Source organism: Myotis davidii, unplaced genomic scaffold, assembly GCF_000327345.1.
Source record: "Myotis davidii unplaced genomic scaffold, ASM32734v1 scaffold210, whole genome shotgun sequence".
NCBI lineage: Eukaryota > Metazoa > Chordata > Mammalia > Chiroptera > Vespertilionidae > Myotis > Myotis davidii.
In genome coordinates, this window is record NW_006282396.1 from 2,786,745 (window position 1) to 2,806,792 (window position 20,048).

Here is a 20,048-nt window from a genome sequence, read left to right on the forward strand (position 1 = left end):
GGAAAGAAGAGCAAAATTAGGCCCCAGGAAAAATTGAGCTGCAGTGCTTCCTCAGGGAAAGCCTCCTTGGCCAGCCCCACCCAAGGAGGAGCTGTGAAGCAGGAAAATCCCTTCAGCTTTTTCCTGAGTTTTATTAGTGGCCCCAGGCCTGTACATTTCTCCTCTCAGGATGCTGTGGCCACCCAGGAAGCATCCTGCAAATTTTGATATTTGTATTTTAATTTTTTTCTATTAAATTATTTGCTAATTTCTTTGGAATTTTGTATTTGACCCATGGAAGATTTTAAAATTATAGTGCTTAATTTCCAAGTATTTAGGGATTTTTCAGTTATTTTAAAGTTTGATCATAGATTGTACTTTTTATGATTCCAATTGCTTTACATCTGTTAAGAATTCTTTTATGACATAAGAGACGACCTATCTTGATGAATGATTCATGTGAAGTTGAAAGTAATGTGTATTCTACTGTCATTGTGTAGCAGTGATGGCGAACCTTTTGAGCTCGGCATGTCAGCATTTTGAAAACCCCTTACTTAACTCTGGTGCCGTGTCACATATAGAAATTTTCTGATATTTGCAAACATAGTAAAACAAAGACTTATATTTTTGATATTTATTTTATGTATTTAAATGCCATTTAACAAAGAAAAATCAACCAAAAAAATGAGTTCGCATGTCACCTCTGAAACGCGTGTCATAGGTTCGCCATCACTGGTGTAAAGTGTTCTTTAAATGTAAAGTATGTCCATTTGTTTATGGTATTGCCTAGTTCTTCTAGATTCTTAAAGTTTTTTTTTTTTGTCTTGCCTGGCCAGTGTTTCCCAGTGGTTGAGCTGGGACCCATGAACCAGGAGGTCAGGGCTCGATTCCCAGTCACGGCACATGTCCAGGTTGCAGGCTTTATTCCCAGTGTGGATCATGCAGGAGGCAGCCGATCAATGATTCACTCTCCAAAAGTATTAGTGGCAAGAGAATCACCTACATTACAATGATGATGATGGCATTAATAAGGAAACTGATATGTGTTATATAAGAACCTCAAGTTGGCTGCCTCTAGGAATTATTTCTAGGCGAGAGAAGACAGTGATAATTCATTACCTCCATGTGAATTGGGGAATCGCTCAATATTGACTTTAGATAATCAGTAATGGCATTTAGAGTTTCCAAAAATATATTTGAGGGAGTTGGGGCTCCTGGTAGCTCTGAGAATAGTTAAGTGTTTGTCCTGTGGCTGAAAATGCTTCTATGTTATGGCTTAGGATATAGGTGGAGAGCGAAAATTTAGAATGTTGAACTCTCTCAAAGACAGCTACTAAGAAATTAGATGTACCTGTCCACAACTTAGGTAATGGCTCTGATGAAGATATAGAAATTAGGAAAACTCTAATACATAAAGGTTGAATTCATGCATGGGTATAAAATTACCTCATGAAAGAGGGTAGATTAGAAAAAGAAGAGGGAAAGTACAAAAGCTTTAGTAAGAATGAAAGATTATGTAGAAAATAAAAAGAATAATTCATGGGAAAGTGATGATGTTATGAAAGGTTGAATAAAAAGTTAATGGAATAAGAAGTGGTAGTCAAAATGTGATATGCCATAGAATATTCATTTTGTACAAGCAAGAGGTGGAAATAACCTAAATGTTCATTAGTAGATAAGGAAAGTGTGGCATATATCCACAACAGAATATTATTTACCCATCAAAAAATTAAAAATATTACCATATGCTACAACATGGATGAACCTTGAGGAAATTATGCTCAGAGAATTAAACCATTCACAGGAGGACAAATGCTACATGATTCCATCCATAGGAGCTATCTGATATAGTCAAACTTATGGAAGTGGAAAGTAGAATGGAGGTTGTCAGGGGCAGGAGAGAGGCAAATAGGGAGTTGTGTATTATATACGTAAAACTATACAAGCAGTAAGAACAAATGTATTCCTATAGACAACCATATGGCTTAATCTCATTACGTAATATTGAACCAAAGGCTCTAGACACAAAGTACTTTCACTTAAAGAAATATAAAAACAGACAAAATTATTCTATGATGGCAAAGATATTAATAGTGCTAACTTTTGGCAAAGAAGGATGAAGGATGTAGAGAGGAAGTGTACTATGTTTTTATGATACTGATAGTATTCTATTTCTTTATCTGGGTAGTGGTGGCATGGGTGTGTACACTTTTTAAAACTTCAGAGACACTTATATGAAAGATATTCACCGAAATTTTATGGAAATGTCAGTTTTAAATATCACAGAGGCTCAACAAAGAAATTTTAGGTCAAATTTTATTCTGTGATGATTAAACATCATATTTGCAATATATAAAATATTAAATATTAACATTTAACTATTAGAGATGTAATCATCATACATAATCCAATTGTATACTCTGAATGGGCCCAAATGCCTAAAAAGACAATTCAAATGTATTGTCTACAGCTAATAGGTATTACTTTTAAATTAGTGAAATATTTTAATGGAATACTTATCAATTGAGTTTAACTAAATTTCTTATTTGTCAAGCTAACCTCAAATTTCTAAACTGATTAATTTCACATGATTTTTGTTGTTGTTTCATGAGAATTGACTATGTGTATTCCTTTTTCCTTTTATTGGTCTGCTTTCTTAAAAGAGCTTGTATACTATGGTCGGCATTCTGAGGGTTTTAGAGTTCTGCTTCCTTGAATTGAAGTCTTCAGGATTTTTATTCATGTATTTATTGATTCCGTTATGCTTGTTTTTCAATGTCCACTGTGCATTTATTAGGAAACTGCTCTATGATTGGGTTTACATAATATGTAAGGTTTCTCTTTTCCAGAAAGTGAAATAGATGGTTGGTGGCTGGTAATTGGCTTTCCAGTGTGAATCCTCACACCTATCAAATTAAACCAAATTCAAGACTCGATTGGGCATGACAACTATGGAAAGTTATTACACTTACACCATTTTGTCATTGATAGAGTTAAAGGCTTGTTTGCTCAAAATTGTGCTCAGCATTACATTCCTGTTTCTTTTCTAATGTCAACCCAAATCAATTTGCTTCTGAAGGGCATGAACTAGAGTTAATTTTTCTTTAGCAATAACATCTTTGTCCACAGAGATATTTCTAATACATAAATGCTTTTTTATGGTCATCCAGACATTCTAATTTTAACCAAAGTCTTTGGGTGCCTTTTCCACTATTGTGATAATCAAACCATTATTGAATTGTATAATTTGCTGACAAGTGCTATGAAATTGTTGTCCTACTAGAACAATGAGCCTTCCTTAGCTCACACAATGAAATTTGTAACTTCTTTACTGGTAATTTCTATCTAAGAAGAGTATGCATATATGTAGAAAGGAAACTTTTAAGGAGAGATGAACATACACGTTAGTTGACAATACTTTTTTTACTTCTATTTATAAAAGGTAAGAAGTTAGAATATGTTTTTCATTTAAATCTCTAAAGTTGTGATTCTCAACTTTAGAAGTATTGAATTTAAACTATTATAGAAAAAAGATGATTTTAAAGAATTTTAGAAGCAATAATGAAAATGTTTAAAAATGGTTTTTGCTTAAAGCTTATCAAAATAACTCATTCTTTCAGATTTATAAATCACCAAATAATGTTTGTTTACTTCCTATAGAAATAGTATGCATGTAAAGAAAAAAAACAATGGGGGCTTTATAGATATCCTCCCATAAAAATAAACTGTAGAACCAGTTATAGACTATTAAAACTATTGACCAATGTGGAGTTAAAGAAACTGTGATTTTTAAAAAATGAGCCTTTAGCAAACAAAGATAATGGCAACAGACTGAAAGAACCTGGAAGTTTGAATATTTTCTACTTCAATTGGAATGTACCAGAACTATAACATTAAGTCACTTAATTACTCCCATGATTTAGTTATTTACCTGCACTGAGAATCACATCACACAATTTTATGATTTACAGTTCTTAACTGTCAAGCATAATTTTTTTAAAAAGAGGAAAATCAAAGTCTTAAACACTTTTTGTCGTTCATTCTTCATGCTCCATGTTCTGTTATGTTATCATGACCTTTCTATCTGAAGAACTTTGCTTAGCTAGTCATATAATGTAGCTCTGCTGGTGAAAAAATCTTTTTGTTTTCCTGTATGTAAGCATATTTTCATTTCACCTTTATTTTTGCTAAACATAATGTTCTGGATTAATAATTCTTTTATTTTTCTTTCAGCACTTGAAAATGTTGTCACTTTACTATGGACCCAGGAGTGTCTGATGAAAAGCCAGCTATCACTTGAAATGTTCAAATTTACTGAAAGGCAATGAATCATTTCTCTGTGGTTGCTTTCAATATTTTTATGTTAGGTTTTAGCTGTTAGATTATGTTATGCATGAACATGAAATTAGTAAGATCATTGCATTTTTTACTTGCTTAGCTTTTTAAATTAATAAGTTTATGATCTTTTTGGTACATTGAGAAGTTTTCAGCCATTATTTCTTCAAATACAGTTTCACCTCTACATTTTTTCTCTCTTCCTTCTGAAATTCTAATGAGCCAAATATTAGGTCTTCTATTATTGTGCCATAAGTCCTTAAAACTTTTTCAAACTATTTTCTTTCTGCTCTAATAAAATAATTTTAGTGGTCTATCTTCAAGTTCACTGAGCCATTCTTCTATCATTTTTATTTTGCTAGCAATCTCATCCTGTGAGATTTTTTAATTTGGGTTATTGTTATTTTTTCAGTTTTAAAATTTTAATTTGACACTTCCTCATACTGTTTATTTATTTGTTAAGATTTTCATTCTTTTTTTAGTTTTAAAGATTTATAATTGCTCATTAGATAATTTTTATTGTAGCTACTTTAAAATCATCGTCTGGTCATTCCAACATCTGTGTTTATTACAATGTGGATGCCTGTTAATTATTGTTTCTCATTTAACTTGAGATATTCCCGAATTTTGTCTGGAAATTTGGGCCCGTATCTTAGATGTTTTGAGAATTATATTTTGAAACTTCAGTTCTTATTTAAACCTTCTATTTTGGAAGGTACTCAAACCTATTTAGGTTCAAACTGCATCTCCCAGCCAATTTTTGTAGACTGTGATTCAATTGCAATTTAGTGTTAATCTACTCCACCCTGCTTTGTGCTACTGCTCAGAAGACAGCTTCTTCTCACACATGGTTTCTGAAGCAGTCAGCAGATGGCAGAGGAGGAAACTTCTTCTCTTGTGTGTGCAAGGTGGGAATGGTTGTTAGGGATTCACTGGACAGTGTCCATGCCACTGTGAGGTAAGATATGGAGGGCAAGGTTCCACTCTTCCACTCTGCTAAGGATGGAGGCCACCTCCTTAATTAAGGGAGAAGATGAAAGAAAGGATACTGGTCTCAATCTTTGTATCCAAAATGTTTGTTGGGGAGAAGAAGAGATGAGGTCAGTTATATTTGAGCTAGTGCCCCGGTGCATGGATTTGTATACATTGAAAAGAAATTAATTAGAAGGTGGCCAGTGGAGCAGGACTGGGAAAGATGGGCCAGACACACCCTGGAGCCAACCTTCTGCAGTCCCTCACTCGTTGGCTGTACCCGGGGCAGTGTCAGGGCTGCAAGGGCATCTGTGGAGTGAGCAGGGTCCCTTTGGCATGTGGGGTCCCGTGACCAGGCCTGCAGGGATCAGGCCGATACCAGCTCTCTGCCACCCCCCCTGAGGAGTCCCAGATTGCAAGAGGTTCTTGGGTGACACACCCCAGAAATGGGTTCCCTCCTCTCTGGTTCTGGGGTGCGTCACCCGAGAACCGCTGCTGCCAACTCACTGCATATCAGCAGCTCCTGTGTTGGGTGTCTGCCCCATGCTGGTCAGTGTACATCATAGTGACCAGTCAGAGCGTCTGCCCCTTGGTGGTTATTGCATGTCATAGCTACCAGTCAGATGGTCGGACGGTCACTTAGCTTCTTATATATATACTAGAGGTCCGGTGCACAAAAATTTGTGCACTCTGGGGGTGGGGGTGGGGGTCCCTCAGCCTGGCCTGTGCACTCTCACAGTCTAGGGCCCCTTGGGGAATGACCACCTGCTAGCTTAGGCCCACTCCCTGGGTGATTGGGCCTAAGCTAGCAGTCAGACATCCCTCTGGAAGCCCGGGAGCTCTCAGGGGATTTCCACTTGCCAGCTGGGAGCAGGCCTAGCTCTGCTGAGGAGGCAGAAGAGGCTCCCACCACCACTGCTGTACTGGCAGCCATCAGCCTGGCTTGTGGCTGAGCAGAGCTCCCCCTGTGAGTGCACTGACCACCAGGGGATAGCTCCTGCATTGAGCATCTGCCCCCTGGTGGTCAGTATGTGTCATAGTGACCTGTCATTCACAGTGGTTCTGGTGGTAGGGTCAATTTGCATATTACACTTTTATTATATAGGAGTGCCTGGCTAGCCTGGATGAGGGGCTGATGGCTATTTGCAGGCTGGCCACTGCCCCTTCAGGGTAGGGGTTCCCCCTGGCATGCCTTGCCAGTCTGGGTGAATGGCTTCTGGCCATTTTCAGGCTGGTTAAGCCCCCCAGTGGGGACCCTCACCCCATGAGGGTGTGGCCAGCCTGGGTGAGTGGCTGATGGCTGTTTTCAAGCTGGCCATAGCCCCTTCAGGGTGGAGGTCCCCACTGGGGTGCCTGGCCAGCCTGGGTGAGGGACTGATGTCTATTTGCAGGCTGTCCAAGCCCCCAGTAGTGACTCTCACCCCATGAGGGTGTGGCCGGCCTGAGTGAGTGGCTGATGGCTGTTTGCAAGCTGTGGCTTGTGATGTAGCAAAGGTATGGTCAATTAGCATCTTCGTCTTTTATTAGTGTAGGTAGATTATTAATAGTGATCATTGCGACTCAGTCAACTGGAGCATTAAAAAGTAAATAGACTGAGTCCTTCAGTGACTGCGTATGTTTGAGGGCTGTGCAATGGGTGGATAGAATTCAATACATGCCATGTCTGAGTTGAGAAGACCAGAAGACTATGCCAACATAGCTAGAGCTTTATTAGCTAAGACCACAAAGAAAGCCCAAGGATAAAAAAATAGATTATTTTCTTTAGAAAAAACAAACACCTGACACTAAACAAAGAGTAACAAAGCTTTTTTTTTATTACTGTATGAATTTTTATCCTAATAGACATACATTTATTCATAGTATATGGCTGTTTTAAAGAACAGAGACATAATATGATTATCACCTTCTTCCATTTTGCAGGCAGCTCAGTAGGCTAGGGGCTGTGGCTAGTGGGGTAAAGGGACTGTGGAATGGCAGTCTTTGTGATAAATCCTGAGCGTGTAAAATCATATTAGTTACTTGCATAAATATTTTAGTGAGGCTTACAATAGTGAGTTCAATATTTTTAATTATTCCCTCAATCAAATGGAACTGATATTAAAATACTATGCCTCTAATTTGCTCTTTATTGGTTCAGTGGGAAAAAATAATATCTGTCAAAGCATGTCGAGGAAAAGGGTGTCTGAAATATATTAATATTTTAGAATATCTAAGATAAAACATCAAGAATAAACAGAGAGAAATGGTTTTATCACTACTCAGATGATATTTCAAAAAGTTAAAGCCACATATGCAATCCTTACAAATGTAAATATATTAATAAAACGTGTTTTCTATCATGTTTAAATTAGATTATACTGTCTTCACAAAGATTAAGAAAAAAATTAATGCAGTCATAATAGTCTCAATGTTTTTTTTAAGAGGCATGTTTCCCGATGTTTCTGCAAAACAAAAATAATAAAAAAATTAGAGTTTTGCAATTATGGAAAGTAAGTTTTTTGTCATACTCCCTGCTAGTGTCAAGCTACCTTAATTATATTTGGCTCATTATAAGCATTTTCAGCCAAAACTTTTCTTTAGGCTCCCTGGAATATATTTTTGGGGTAAAAAGGATTTCTTATGCCAGCATATTCATATTTAATACATCAAAATGGCATTTGCAAATGTCAAGAGAGTGCAATTTTCAGTACACACACACACACACACACACACACACACCCGCACACAACACACACACACACACACACACACACACACACACACACACAGTAGTCCCCCTATATCCATGGTTTCACTTTCCATTGGTTCAGTTAATACTGCTGGTGATGTTCCTAGTTAAAGGGATTTTTCTGGTCTTTAAGACATCTCTAAACAGCTTCGTCTTTGCCCTACCAGAGAAGGACTATCTTTAACATTTTTTTTAAAATCTCAGATTCTGTCACAATATTATTTTGAACTGTGGAAATATAAAGATCACCAAGTAAGAATAAGCACAGGCTATTGAGTCAAAGCCTCCTATACTAGGGGAACCAGCTTCCACCACTTGCATTTGGCAGAAATTCAAAGGCTGCAAGGAGAGTGGAGAATCTTTTTAGTGGAAACAAGGTAGGCATTAGGTATACCCTGATTGGAGGCTGCTGATATGGGAGTTAAGTAGAAGTGAAACATCCTATGTGATACGTTAGGAGCATATATTTGATTTGCTTTTTCCAGTTAGCCCTAAGTTAGAAGCAGTGCAAAAGTTAGGAAAGCTGTCAGTTACTGGATCAAGTCCTGGTCATTTTGGACCAATGGCTATAGGCATTACTACTGACTTTCTGGACTGGTTGAAACATAATAGGTTGTCAGGCAGACTTCTATTTTCATTTATTGTCTGTTTATTGCTCATTTGCATGTCCAATTTCTCATGTATATAAGGTAAAAGCAGATGATAAATAAGAGTGATCAAAATACACCCTGGACTTTTAAACTAACGGTGATCTAAATACATTAGTGTGATGACCAGAGTATCGCAAGGGTTTGGTTCTATATTATAAAGAAAATCAATGAAGTCCCAAAGGTACAAAATAAGTGCTCTTAGTCAAGAAAATTATAGGCTTTAGAAAGACGAACTACCATGAGGAAAGCAAGTCCAACTACTCTACTAAGCAGGACCATGAACAACACCATGGCCTTGATGAAATGAAGCCCACATATTGGGATTTGGGGGAGTAGGGTATGAGGAATCTATCACAACAAATAAATTCAGTAGGTTAGAAGGTGGCTATCACCCGGTGATGACGTTATTAGGGGCAACAAAGGGGTTCAGAGGTTAGAGATGAATAATAGCAATCAAGGAGTTCCATGCAGTGAATGCCATAAAGTGACTTTAAATCAGTGATAGGGACAATGGTTTGTGTTAAATCCCAGTAGAAGAGGCAGGGGCTACTGAAACACTGTAAAGTCATATTTGGCATGGAAACTGGCAGAACCCATCCTATGAGTTGAAAAATCAGTAGTAGCTCAATTTTGGCAAGCTCTGGCAGCTTAGCAAGGGGGAGGAAAAACAATATACTTATGGCTGAAAATCCAATATAGTAACCCCAGGAGTAGCAGCTTCCAACAATGATGATTTCTCCTGTGGGTAGATGAAGTAGGTCCATTTTCAACATAATACAAAGGTAACTATGTTCCTATCTGAAATGGCATCATCTTCTTGGCTCTGTTCTTACTTAAATATCTCAGAGAATCTCATTATATTTCTTAATATAAAAACATTTAAAATAAAATATAGAAAAAATAAAATTGAAAATTAAGTATAATAAGCATAAATGACATAACCAACTAATTAAAAATTGCACATATTGCAATTTAATTCTATAAACTGCTGATCAAATATGTTGAGAACATATTGCTAAATTGATACATATTCATATATGATAAGGCACGTGTGTGTATCCAACATTATAATGCAAAAAATCTGTACAAAATGGAAATTATAACTTTAAATGTTTACATTGTTATAAAGAATGTAAATTCAATAAACATTAAAATAAGCAGGCTGGAAAATTACATAAAAAATGAGTTCAGGTAAGGAAGAAAAGAAAATTTAATCCAGAGAAAGGCAGAAATTAATTTTAAAACAAAAATAAGCATAAAGAAAAAAAGCTAGCATCATAACAAAAGACTAATCAAATGAAATTTTAAAAATATATAGTGTAGTCTGGCTGACAATGAGAGTATAAGGGAAAAACTCTGACTAAACCAGAAAAATTAAGAAAAGTATGAAAGAAAGCTCCAATGGACTTACGTTAACACATTTAACATTTTGGTGGAATACATATCCAGAATTACTCAGAATTTATTTTAAAATCTCTAAAGAACAAATATTCCTGGGAGAAAAAAGCTAAGATTGTTTAAGAGCAATGTTAAGAAATTGGTAGTGGTCTATTCAAAAGTTTTATAAGTAAACTAGAAGCCCAGTGCATGACATTCGTGCACTGAGGGTTTGGGGATCCCTCAGCCTGGCCTGTGCCTCTCGCGGTCTGGGACCCCTCGGGGGATGTCCGACTACTGGCTTAAGCCTGCCACCGCCGCTGTGCCAGCCATGAGCCTGCCTTCTGGATAAGCGGCCCTCCCACTGTGGAAGCACACTGACCACCAGGGAGCAGCTCCTGTGTTGAGTGTCTGCCCCCTGGTGGTCAGTGTGCATCATAGTGACCAGTAGTTCCGCTGTTCAGCAGATTTGTATATCAGGGTTTGATTATATAGGATATTAAAACAGCATCAAGAAACAGATATTACCTATAAATCCTAATGTTTTACTACGTAGAGCAGAGAAGATATGCCTCCATTTATTTTACAGGCTACACGATACTTGATATTAAAACCTAGCAAATACAGAACTTTTGAGGAAATTACAACCTGTGAATGTTAAATTGCTTCCCACCTACAGCCATTTCTCTGTCTCAGTTATTAAAGTCAGTCCTACTACAAATCTCCCCCCTCTTTGTTAACTCTTCGGCCCCTTGATGTCTACATAAGATCTGACAAGCACTTCAGATGTGTAACAAGGATTTTTAACATAAACTTTTGGCCAACGTGTGACAGCTCTGCTATTCATTACCAATATTATGGGCAAGGTAGCATTTTATAATGAAAGAACTTTGAACTATAAAGTCTCAGTGGCCACCAACTAGCCATTTGTTTTTGAGTGAGTAACTATTTTTCTGCCTGCTGGTAGAATAAGAACCATCTTTATTATTCCATTACTCCACAATGCAGCCACAGCCACTCCTAGGTCCATTATTTATATGAGTGAAAACTGTGGGCATTATGCAGGGAAACAAACAAGAAGAAATCACAGGTATTTTTGAAAAAATCAGAATGTCTAAGGATGCCAGAACTCATAAGATTCTATGGGATCAAAGAAGTTATCAGTGTGAAAAGAAAGGCACAACACAATATTATACTCAAACATAATGTGTTAGTAAAAGAAGTTTGCCTTTCCATGTTCCTCACTCCCTTTCTCTTTTATTCTAACTAGAAGCCAATAATTCAAAGCTATGGTGAACATAAGCATTGTGTGTGACTAAAAATGGCTGTGTGCAGCATTGAAGGAAACAGAAATTAAAATTCTTCCCAGGCAGTTCTTGTGAGGATGGAATTTTTAGGCAGCATTCCCATAAAGTCTATAACTCTATGCAAGTGTCTTGTGCATTATGTGGAACTTGAGGAAAATAAGAAAGACAACTTTTCCTTAAGTGTAGAAATCATATTTTCTATGAATGCTTCATTTCCAAAAGAATTATGAAAAGAGACTGGTCTATTTTATGGTCTCTTCTTTTTGCATGAAACCACACTAAATAAACATATCAGTCTGAAAAGGAACAGTAAATAGCAATTATTTCTATATCTTTCCCCTGAGGCTAACACAGGAAATAGAATAAATGGTCTAAATTTCAACAAATCATAACTAGGTTTTAAATTTTTGTATTGCTTTTGGGACATGATGAACTTTGCCTTTGAGTTTTTAATGCCACAGAAATATTCCTAATGATACATTCATAAATCAAATTGTTGGAACATTTTTTAAAGCCACAGTTAATTACTGTTTAGTAGTAAAACTATTGCATGGCATAACATTAAAATTCAAATTCATTTGACCCAGAAACTGAACAACTGATTAGTAAAACATAGCATTATTTCCTAATGTATTAATTTCACTGGAAACATTATGACTTTTGAGGGTTATTCATTATAATTAGGATAGTGGCTGAAACTTATAATGTGCTGATTTGTATTTATACAAATACATATATGTTATGTATATACTTGTATACTTAGGGATATAAACATACATGTTTGCATATAAAATGAAAAAGAATAATAGCTATTATTAAACTCTGGGTAATTTGATCAAAACCAAAAGATCACAATAATTTATTTTTGCCTTTTTCAGGAAAATGTATTTTAATATTTTATAGAATAGTCCAGGCTTATAATTATACATTAAGATATAAATACTAATGGTATTTTTAAATATGAAAATTATTTTACAATGCAAGAGTTAAATTAATCCTATCTAATAAAAGAGTAATATGCAATTGACCATCACTCCATGTGGTCAAAGATGGCTGTGCCACAAGATGGCCTGCAGGGGAGGGCAGTTGGGGAGGACCCAGGCCTGCAGGCGAAGGCAGTTAGGGATGACCAGGCCAATAGGTGAGGGCAGTTAGGGGTAACCAGGCTGGCAGGGGAGGGAAGTAGGGGTGACCAGACCTGCAGTGGAGGGCAGTTAGGGGTGACCAGACCTGCCGGGGAGGGCAGTTGAGGGTAACCAGGATGGCAAGGGAGGGCAGTTAAGGGTGATTGGGCCAGCAGGGGAGGGCAGTTGAGGATGACCAGGCTGGCAGGGGAGGGCAGTTGGGGGTGATTGGGCTGGCAGGAGAGCAGTTAGGTGTCAATCAGGCTGGCAGGGGAGTGGTTAGGGAGTGATCAGGCTGATAGGCAGCAGTGGTTAGGGGCAATCAAGCAGGCAGGCAGGCAAGCAGTTGGGAGCCAGCAGTCCTGGATTGTGAGAGGGAAGTCTGACTGCCCATTTGGTGAGATCGGGCCTAAATGAGCAGTTGGACATCCTTCAAGGGGTCCCAGATTGGAGAGGGTTCAAACTGGGCTGAGGGACACACACCCTTTCTACCCCCCCGTGCACGAATTTCATGCACTGGGCCTCTAGTTATAATTACAAAATCAATTTAAAATATGAAATAGTTAATATTACATATTAAGTGAAATTACCCATTTGGTGGGATCGGGCCTAAATGAGCAGTTGGAAATCCTTCAAGGGGTCCCAGATTGGAGAGGGTTCAAACTGGGCTGAGGGACACACACCCTTTCTACCCCCCCGTGCACGAATTTCATGCACTGGGCCTCTAGTTATAATTACAAAATCAATTTAAAATATGAAATAGTTAATATTACATATTAAGTGAAATTATATTTTGTAGAAAGGTATATGGTAGTAGGATTGTTTCTGCTAGAAAGGGGCTCTTTCATTCTTGTGTTCCAAGACCCAACCATAGGGTTAGGCATAGCCCTCCCAACTGATTGTCCTCAAAGGACATCTTGGGAGCAAGAAGTGGTGTGACTATTTGATGTCTTGAGTCTGAAAAATCAATGAGCTACACTGTGGCGAAGGAAACCAACATAATGAGTTCCACGAAGGGTTCTATTTCAATGCAAACATTCTGGGGATAGAGGACCCATGGAAAATGGGAAGGGCCATTTTGAGTAAGTGTTGAAAACTTCTGCCATGCGTCACTCCATTAGACAGATGCAGGATATCACAGGGAGAAATACAGTATTAGGAGCGAGGCAATGATGCCCAGGACCTTTCCTAATCAAGAGAGGGAACTTCTTTCAGAACAATGTACTTTCTCTGTGGTTCTGGGATGATCCAAAATAGGGAGAAAGCCCATGTTGATTGGGACTGAACTACTCTCCCAAGCCAGGCAGTTATGGTTTGAGACAAATTCAATTTGATTTAGACAAATCAAATTAATTTAAACAACTCAATTGTGGAGAATTGCATGTCTGTTACAATAGGAGGATTTAACAGAAGTTTTTCTTCTCTTATCAAGCTTCCATATAGTTAAAATGTTGGTAGTATAATGGCTCTAATTTCCTCTGTACCTGTTTTATGGCAGATGATACACTCACATCTGCAACTCTCACCCTTCCTGCTACATAGGAAGCATCTTTGTTTAACTGAGGTTCAGAGAGTGTTCTGATTACATAACACATTACCAAAACCCTTAGTGGCTTACTGAAACAATAGTCGCTTTATTCTCTCTATTGAGTTCTGTGCTTCAGAAATTCAAAGAGAGCTCAGCTAAGCAGTTACAGTTTGGGTCTCTCAACCAATTGAGCTACAGGAAGACTCGAGCTAGAATTATGGGAGACTAGCACAGAAGAGGGTGGCCAGGCACCACTTTCTTCTCATGCAATCTTAGAGTCTCTACCTGAGATTCTGCAATGCAGTCTCTCTTAAAGTGGCCTTATTTGGGCTTCCTCATAACATGCCAACATCTCAGGGCAGTCAAACTGCTTTCATCGCAGCTGACACCTTCGAGAATAAGTATTCAGCCTCTGCAGCTTGGCTCAATGGTTGAGCATTGACCTATGAACTAGGAGGTTATGGTTTGATTCCTGGTCAGGGCACATGCCAGGGTTGCTTGGCTGCATCTCCAGTTGGGGGCGTGCAGGAGGCAGCCGATCGATGATTCTCGCTTTGATGTTTCTATCTCTCTCTCCCTCTCCCTTCCTTTCTGAAATCAATAAAAATATATTTTTAAAAAGAGTAAGTATTCAAGAAAACAGCAAAAAATCTTCATTAGTTTTCTATATTATTCAAAACCATCACAAAACTTGTCCATTTTCAAGGGGAAGGTGATACAAATTCTTTTTCTCTTTGGTAGGTGTTTAAAAAATTATGAACATGTTTTTCAAGTACCACAGAGAGTACATGTAACACCTAGTGAGCAGGTGGTGAACTCCAGGTCTGTAAGAACAGGCCTCTCCCAAGCCAAGCATTTGTCCATTTCAATGTAATCAAGTGAGGTCAAGAGATAAAGTGAGACATCTAGATGAAAACATCACTTGGTAGTAAGTCTAGTTTCCTTGGAGCATTCTCCTCATTAAGATTTTTTAAAATTCCCCAACAATAGTGCCAGCTGTAGAAGTAACACAGCTTTGCATAATCAAGTCATGTCTTTGTTAACCAGAATAATATATTGCACATTCAATACACATGCTCTGAATCAAAGAGTAATTTATTAAAACTTTTTAACATAAAAGGTCTCAAAATATTTGATTCTCTTTATCAATGTCTAGTTCCTATGCTTCCCAGTTGTGCATTTGATTTCCTGGTTCCTTTCAATCCACGAAAGAGGCAGCATTGAAATCATTCCTTTGTATTTTCTCCCTTTGTGATTAATGGCAATTTAATTTGGTACACAGCCACTATAAGTAATAGAATTTAATTCCACACTAAATTTTTACATGGCAAAGGTGAAACAACAGAAGCCCCCCTTTGTGGGAGAGCAATGTCAAGCGAGTGAATAATTTCTCTGCAGTAAAAAATAACTCAGCAATGACTATTTGTCTCTGCTTGTCAGAGGCAGGCATGTAAGGCATTCAGGCATAATTAACAAACTTGTAGGTTCCTACCCATTGTGCACTGACTGCCCCCTCGGTCTCTATCTGCCTGATAAAAAAGAACAATGGCTTCAGCCTGACCTCTGTTATTTCCCTTGCTTAACTCCCATGCATATAATTATCTGCATTGAAGGTTTCTCTTGAGACACTGATGTTTTTTTTGTTTCTTATAGAGAAAGCATATGACAGTCAATTTGTTTTGTTTTTCTGCTTATAAATATAATGGCTCCTTATTTGCACCCAGTTATACCTCATTATATTTTAACCTTTGATTATTTATTCTTCAGAATTGGGTCACTAGATTGAGAGGTGTCATTTACTTCTTGGGAGACACAAATTCCATCCACCTAATAAAAACGTATTAAGACTACATGGAATCTCAGGGAAATATGATATAAAACCATGAGATAAAGGAATGCAAAATATTTTTCCTATTATGATGGCAATTGTGTGAAAATATGTATGAGTGTGGGCAAATAGGCAAATTTGAAAAGAGTTTTCAGGAACATAGCTATTAAAATGATGGACACCAATAGCATGACTCACAATTCACAGGTAAGAACAAAATTGCACAGACCATTGATACGATTTTTCATAATATCACAGCACTGTATTAAGAATAAGGACAACTCACAATGAATATTTTATTTTAGTGGTGCTTGATTGACTCATGAGGGACATGACACCATTTTGAAAATGGAAAACCGAAGAACGAAATCCAATTTATGATTAATGTCAAGTTTTTATGGTGTTGTGATAAGGTCATTAAGGATGGGATATCTGCACAACAAATTAACTTTTCCACCCCATGTTATTCTTACTGGGACTGGAGAAAAGTATAGGGAGCAACTGTGCATGTCAATATAAACAGAAAGGATGAAGGAGGCAGTATGAACACAGGAGACAAACAAGAGAGGTACTTTAAAACAGGGATTTATGAACAACTACATCCTTTTAAACAAACACTGTGCTTTGGAATCAGAACATTAGTGGGGATTATGAGTAATGGTACCCTTTCTTACTCAGTAATAGCAATTGAGGGGCGGGGAGAGAGAGTAAAGTTTCTACCGAAATGCTTTTGACTCAACAGAAGATATAATTAGTCAAGGACAGAAGTGGAGAATAGCAGGGATCTATGGCCTCTAGTCTCTTGCTCATTTCGCTTTATCATTCTTGCTTCTACACTGGAGCCATTCCAATATCACATCTACAGGAAACAGACAATGACAAAATACGTAGATAATTCTTGAATACAAATGATTCTGTACACACACACACACAGAGAGAGAGAGAGAGAGAGAGAGAGAGAGAGATTCATTTTTTTAATTAAATCTTTCATATTTTCTACTTAAGGTGTCCTTGTACATTCCATAGTAAATGTATTTTGCATTTTTCAAAGAGAAATACTGTGGCTAGATATATATACTTTATCTAAAGAATCGTTCTAAGCAGGGGCTCAGTTATGTTTGGTTAGAGTCAACAGCATCTAGTATATATTCTGCTATATAGATGTTCAAGGCACAGTAGCTACATTAAAAAAATGACAAATTTCCTAGTATTTCCACAGATACATCAAACACTACTAAGTACACAATAAATTACAAAAACAAATTGCCACTGCAGGCAGAGCCTATAGCATGTGTCTGGGCAAGTTTTAGTGTCAGGTGGCACTTGCCATCACCCTTCATCTTTCCTGTTTTCGTCAAATGCTTTGTAATGGCTCAGCCACCCTGGATGCAATAGACTCAGGCACTGTCCAGCCAAATTATATAAGGAGTATGGGCATACTAATTATCTATTGCTGTAAGACAAGTGACCTCAGAATCAATTACCTCAGCTTGACACAATAAACATTTTCTCACACATATTCTGAGAGTTAAGAATCTAAGAGGGGCCTGGCTAGGTGATTCAAAATCAGGATCTCTCATGGTTGGGCAGGGCTGCTACCATTCTACGGTTTGACAAATGGGAATCATTTGCTTTCAAGATAGAAACCCGCATGGCCATTAGCTCGAGGCCTCAGCGCCTTACCATACAGGCCTCTTGTTGGGTGTTCCTCTCCATTGGGTTGCTTGCGTGTCCTCAATACACAGCAGCTGGTAGCTAATCCCAGAAAGAAAATGAAGAGAAAGATATAATGTCTTCATATCGGACATTACACATTCTCTCTTCTGCTATATTGTTTGTCAAGACTGAGTTACTAAATATAGCCTACGTTTAAGGGGAGGGAAAATACAGTCCATGTTTTGAAGAAAAAAGTTACCAAAAATCTGCAGACATATTTTTAAATAACCAAAGTAAGATCACAAGTTTTTTCAAGTTGTGTTGTAAAATATGTGCATATGTATATATACAGGCATTATTGTGTTGAGGTCTTTTTGAAGATCATTTGCATTTTGTGAAAGGTAGTTGGAAATCTAAATGGAACTGTGCTGCCCCACATCAGAAAGGATGCCACGCATATAAAAATGGGCAGGGAGGAGGATGAGGAGAGCTTTGGCAGTAAGAGGAAGAGAGGAGTGCATATTAATGGGCATAATAATAAATGCGCATGCAATTGCACACATTAGCTTATCTGCCTCCACTCCTGCCCCATGTCCTGGCAACTGGGTTTTGATGAGAATAAGTGGCCACTGCATACCTATCCTCACCCTCCAATTCACACACACCAGAAAGAAACAGCAAAATACAAAATCTCTTGTCCATGATTGCTAACTACTGACTGCCTGTCTTCATGATGGATGCTATGTCCTTGCACCCTGTTCCATAGACTGATGGCATGTCAGCATGGCACCTACCACCCACATCTGTTGTGAGCTGCGAGCCTGCCAACAACTGTCATAAATATAGGAGGACCTCTACCTGGAACATATTTAGAATACACACAGTTGACAAGGATGAATTTCACATTTGAGAATGCCCTGTGAAACTCTAAACAAACACAGAAGTAACAGGTACAATCACCTGAGCACACGGCTGCTTCTTAATGCTTTGTTTTTATGAGATGTCTCCAGAAAACCAGGCAACTAGTGTCACCAAGTTTAAAACGTGATTCTGGGAATCTATGCAGATACAGGCACTGTAAGATCGACCTTGGCAAATATGCACATTTTAAGTTAGTTGTGAATATCCTCGCAGTGTTCCCTGACAGGAGTGAGGGAGTGAAATGTTTTCAGCATTTCCATTTCACTGCTAAAACTTTGTTATTTACCATAGGGGTCCAGACTGCCGCTGAGTTTTATTCCATAATTAGAGATGTGTGAGGCAGAAAAGAAAAAAAGCAAAGCCAAGTCTCTCTCTCTCTCTTTTTTTTCTCTCTCTCACTGTATTGAATACTTCCTGTGATGGAAAGTTCACCAAATTAAGGATCTCACCCTATATCAACTATTAAAGGAGAAATTGTATTCAGCACATTTTAGGGAGGTGAGAATACATGGCCAGGATCCAAGACTACCACAAAATACTTCGTAACTGCTTCTGTCAACCTACAGGAAATGATACAGTTCTAAGTGAGATTAATCTTCTTTTATTGTCTCCCCTGCGCCATGATTGTTCATGACTGATATGTGCACAAGTGACTCTTGCATCTTCTGCTTCCCTATGCATTTGGTTGGGTTGCAGAGTCCTTCCCAGCCTGCCACCTATAATCAGTCTGCAGAGGGCCGTGGCATTATGACTGTGGAATTTGTGTCTATAATAACTTGTTACTGAAGAACTGGGAACTCTGAATTCAGCATTATACCCAGAGTAAAATCTCAGGGCGGGAAAATAGTTAAGGTTGTAACTAATTAGTTTTTATTTTGTGGAATGCAGATGTTTTGGCTGGTTTTTATCGCATAGTAGTGAAGTTGTGTGACTTTGAAAAGTTAATTAACCTTGCTGCACCTAAAGTCCTCATCTATAAATTACTTACCTCATGAGGTTGATGTGAGGATTAAGTGCAATAATGTCTCTAAATTGCTTATCTTGGTCCTTAATGCATAGTAGCACTCAGTAAATAGTGTGAGGTATAATTATTGTTTATTATTTTACATTATTCAATATACTAGAGATTAGGGTACAGAGAGAAATGAAATGGCTAAAGAATGACATTTAATCATACGGTCAATTTTCATAGCATTGAGGAATCTTAAATAAATCACTCCCAAGATTGATGGAATGTCAACACATTTGTGTATATTCTAAATGCAGTGTGACTCCAATGTTGAACCATGGACAGTTAAAGTCTGAAAAATGTTTGTTACTGGTCCGCAATGAAGTAACTATGAGACAGAATGATTGTTAGAAATGTATATATCCACCTGACCTTACTATATCATTTAAGTATGTGAGCAGTGGACCTGTTATACAGAGTATTTTGTAAAGGTATCAATCTGCCATAGATTGGGAAATAAATACAAACTGATCCATCACCACAGAAACTTGAGAAGTACTGCTTCAGAATAGATCCAAGCATGGGCAAGGCCTTTCTCAAAGTGAAGACAAAGACTGGTCCTGTTGTAATGGGTTCAGAATATATATATGCTAAAATAGTAATAAAATCTCTAATCTTATTTAACTTCATTTTC